Source organism: Spinacia oleracea, chromosome 6 (genome assembly GCF_020520425.1).
Source record: "Spinacia oleracea cultivar Varoflay chromosome 6, BTI_SOV_V1, whole genome shotgun sequence".
In the NCBI taxonomy this organism is placed as follows: Eukaryota; Viridiplantae; Streptophyta; class Magnoliopsida; order Caryophyllales; family Amaranthaceae; genus Spinacia; species Spinacia oleracea.
The window spans coordinates 54,246,777-54,251,734 of record NC_079492.1 but is presented as its reverse complement, the minus strand read 5'-3'; positions in this window follow the sequence as shown (position 1 = coordinate 54,251,734).

Sequence of the window (4,958 nt, the reverse complement as noted above, 5' to 3'; positions counted from 1 at the left end):
TAATTCAAAGAACCTGCCTTGGACATCAGATCTAATATTGTTCAGATAATTTATATGGTCTTTACTGAGTTCCAAGGCTCTATCACTTTGTGCTTTTAATATACTTAGCTTTTTGTAATCATCTAGAGTTTCTAGCAACAGTTCAATTAGTTTTGACTTTGAGAGACACTGAAGAGTGGAGGAACTTACTTCTTCTGATGGAACTTGATCAGTTCCTTCTGTTCTAGCCATAAGGCAGAGATTTGCAGTTTCTTCATTTGGTTGTTCCTCATCGTCTTCTGAGTCTGTTGCTTCGCCCCATGCAGCTATCATGGCCTTCTTGAAGTTTGGTCTGTTGAAGGTAGACTTGTTAAAGCGATCTTTGACCTGTTCCTTCCCTTTTCCTCGGGTCTTGTCGTTCTCCCACAGAGGGCATTCACGAATTTGATGATCAGTTTCTCCACATTTGAAGCAACCTTGCTCAGTTTTGGAAATAGTGATTTTCTTGGCAAAGTTCCTTCCTTTCTGGTTTCCTGGTTTGAAGTTCCTATAGAGCTTTCTCATTCTTCTGACCAGCATGGCAGCCTCTTCTTCATCTGGTTCAGATTCATCGAGTTCCTCAGCCTTTAGAGCAAGTCCTCGATTTCTTGAGCTCTCAGGAACAGCAGCTCCAAGATGCAATTCGTGTGTCATCAAGGAACCAGCAAGTTGTTCAATGTTGAACTTGGTAAAGTCCTTGGTCTCAAACAGTGCAGTGACCTTTGTTCTCCAACGATCATCTTGTGGCATGCTTCTTAGTATTTTTCTTACCTGTTCATCTGTGGGAATGATTCTACCAAGAGAAACTAATTCATTGGTTATGTTAGTAAATCTAGTGAACATTTCTTGAATAGTTTCTTTTGGAAGCATTTCAAATCTTTCATATTTAGACATCAAAAGGTCAATTTTGGAACGCTTAACTTCATTAGTTCCTTCGTGGGTTACTTGAAGTAGTTCCCAAATCTGTTTTGCGTTCTTGCACCCCATGACTCTGTTGTGTTCATGAGGTCCAAGCCCACAATGCAAGATTTTGACAGCCATGGCATTCATCTCATATTTATCAAAGTCTTCTTTAGAAAATTCAGACATTGGTTTAGGAACTACCTCGTTTTCAGCATTGGTCTTTGTTACCTCGAAGTCTCCAACTTCAATTACACGCCAAACTTGGTAATTTTCAGCTTTGATGAATATCTCCATTCTATTCTTCCAGTATGAGTAGAACTTGCCATTGAACATAGGTGGCCTTTGTGTCGAGTAACCTTCTTCCAGTTTCTCTAGTGAGTTCATACTTTCAGGAACTTGACTCAAACAGGGTTTCCTGTGTTTAAGTGAGTACTGGCTCTGATACCAACTGTTATTCCAGTAGGAACACGCACAAGAGGGGGGGGGGTGAATTGTAATTAGAACTTTGATAAAGTTTCTTGCGGAACTTAAGAAACAATCAAGGAACTGAGAATAGAGAAGACAATAACAACAATTGTGAAAACTTCTTGACACTAATCAAGAAGAGAATTCTTTTATTATAGTAATGCCTCGATTACAATAATCTCTCCAACACAAGTTCCTCTCAAACTTGTGTTCCTCACAGTAATCTACTCTGATTACAACTCTTTTACTTCTCTCTCTCAGACTTAAACTCTAAGTCTCAACAAGATAACTCTATCCTTACTAATACCAAATACAATTCGTGTTTGGATAACTCTAGATATTAATGATGCTTTGGTGTATATATGTCACTTAGGAACTTAGGATTAACTAGGACACAAACTGTTTTTAGAAAAATCTTTGACAATGCGTTTTTAGGAAAGCAAGAACTCTTAGAAAGTTTGTGTATTTTTTTCAGAAAACTTCTTGGCCTTATATAGAGTTTTGTCCTTAGGGTTTGTTCCCTTCAAAAACTCAACTGCCAACAACTGATACTTTGATTTTCACGTCCCTAGACTTGAGGAACAAGGGGAGACCACTTCCCACACAACTTCCTCAACTGCTGGACGTGTTTAAGACTATGTCAATCACTGAAAAATGTTTATTTATTTTGTCAAAATATTTAGGAGAAGTTTTAGGAAGATAAAAACTGTTTTTATTTAAGTAACAGAATGTGATGAAAATCTTATTTTTATTAAACATGAAAAGATATTTTATTTAAAGTATTTTCCTTAAAACTGTGTTGCTTGATATTTTGACAAAAACACACGAGTAATCCAAGTTCCTCTAGTTCCTTATATACTACTTAACATATTAACATATTACATATAATCTAAGCAAGATAAACTACCTAGACATATATGTCTTTCCTTTGGTGAGGCATTCAACTCTGAAGCTTCACTTGTTCCAGCTCAGGAACATTAATGAGTTCCTCTTATGTTTAAATAGGAACTCGTGGCCATGAGTCTGTAATAGTTCTTGTGTATATTCGAACTCTTGATATGTAACTGTGTTGCTCCTCTTGTGACTTCAAACTGGAACAGATACAACTTCCAGCTCTGGAGCTCCAGTGACTGTTCCAAGTGTACATCAGGAACTTCACCATCTGATTCAAGTTCCTATCCTAATAGAAACTTGGGCATTTACCTGTTCAAAGTCATTTAGCAACCATAATCAGGAAGTTTGCAATATGTGTGTGTCATCAACCAAAACTTAGGAACAACAATTATGGTAAATGCGAATCATGTTTACTTGGCAAAATGACAAAGCAACCTTTCTCTAAAGTTGGAGAAAGAGCAAATGAACTATTGGGTTTAATCCATACAGATGTATGTGGACCAATGAGTACAAATGCTAGAGGTGGTTTCAGCTACTTTATCACTTTCACTGATGACTTCAGTAGATATGGTTATGTCTACCTAATGAAGCATAAGTCTGAATCCTTTGACAAATTCAAGGAATTTCAGAGTGAAGTAGAGAATCAATTAGGCAAGAAGATTAAGGCACTGCGGTGTGATAGAGGCGGTGAATATCTGAGCTATGAATTTGATGACCATCTAAAAGAATGTGGAATTCTATCAGAATTGACTCCTCCTGGAACACCACAATGGAACGGTGTGTCGGAACGGAGGAACAGAACCTTGCTAGACATGGTCAGGTCAATGATGGGTCAGGCCAAACTTCCATTAGAATTTTGGGGACATGCACTAAATACAGCTGCACTCACTATAAATAGAGCTCCGTCTAAAGCTGTCGAAAAGACTCCATATGAATTATGGTTTGGAAAGCCTCCAAATGTGTCTTTTCTGAAGATTTGGGGATGTGAAGTATATGTCAAACGATTGATTTCAGACAAACTTCATCCAAAATCTGACAAATGTATCCTTGTGGGCTATCCAAAGGAAACAAAGGGGTATTACTTCTACAATACATCTGAGAACAAGGTGTTTGTTGCTCGAGATGGTGTCTTTTTGGAGAAAGATCACATTTCCAAAATGACAAGTGGGAGAAAAGTAGACCTCGAAGAAATTCGAGTCGAACAACAAACTCTAGAGAATGCTCAAGATGACATTCAGGATGAAACTCAGAGATCTTTTGAAGAATCTGGTGAGAATCATGGTCAAACTAGAAATGTTACCCCGCGTAGATCGCAAAGATATAGATCTCAACCGGAAAGGTACTTAGGTATTTTGACGAACGAGAGCTATGACGTTCTATTACTTGAAAGTGATGAACCTGCGACTTACAAACAAGCTATGACGAGCCCTAGCTCCAAGCAATGGCAAGAAGCCATGCAATCTGAATTAGACTCCATGTCTGAAAACCAAGTATGGGATTTGGTCGATTTGCCAGATGGCTACCAAGCCATTGGAAGCAAATGGGTTTTCAAACTGAAAAAGGACAAAGATGGGAAACTTGAAGTTTTCAAAGCTAGATTGGTTGCAAAAGGTTACAGGCAAGTCCACGGTGTGGATTACGATGAAACCTTTTCACCAGTTGCAATGCTAAAGTCTATTCGGATAATGTTAGCAATCGCTGCATATTACGATTACGAAATATGGCAGATGGATGTCAAAACTGCTTTCTTAAACGGCGTTTTAACAGAAACTGTGTTTATGACACAGCCTAAAGGTTTTGAGGATCCAAAGAATGCTAAAAAGGTATGCAAGCTAAAGAAGTCAATCTACGGATTGAAGCAGGCATCCAGGAGCTGGAATATACGTTTTGATGAAGCAGTCAGTGACTTTGGTTTCATCAAGAACGCAGACGAATCTTGTGTATACAAGAAGGTCAGTGGGAGCAAAATTGCTTTCCTAGTATTATATGTCGACGACATATTACTTATCGGAAATGACATTCCTATGTTGAACTCTGTCAAGATTTGGCTTGGGAAATTTTTTTCGATGAAAGATCTAGGAGAAGCACAGTACATATTGGGCATCAAGATTTACAGAGATAGATCTAAAAGGATGATTGGACTTAGTCAAAGCACTTATATCAATAAGGTGCTTGATAGGTTCAAGATGGCGGACTCCAAGCGAGGCTACCTACCCATGTCTCATGGAATGACTCTAAGCAAGAATCAGTGCCCAAAAACACTTGATGAGCGTAGACGAATGAATGGGATTCCATATGCATCATTGATTGGTTCAATAATGTATGCTATGATATGTACACGCCCGGATGTTGTGTACGCACTCAGTGCTACGAGCAGATACCAGTCAGACCCGGGAGAGGCGCATTGGACTGCTGCCAAGAATATTCTGAAGTACCTGAAAAGGCACAAAGATGACTTCCTGGTCTATGGTGGAGATGATGAATGAATTGTTAAAGGCTATACGGACGCAAGTTTCCAAACCGACAAAGATGATTTCAGATCACAGTCTGGGTTTGTCTTCTGCCTCAACGGAGGAGCAGTAAGCTGGAAAAGTGCTAAGCAAAGCACCATTGCGGATTCTACAACTGAAGCGGAGCACATTGCAGCACATGAAGCAGCAAAGGAAGCTATATGGCTA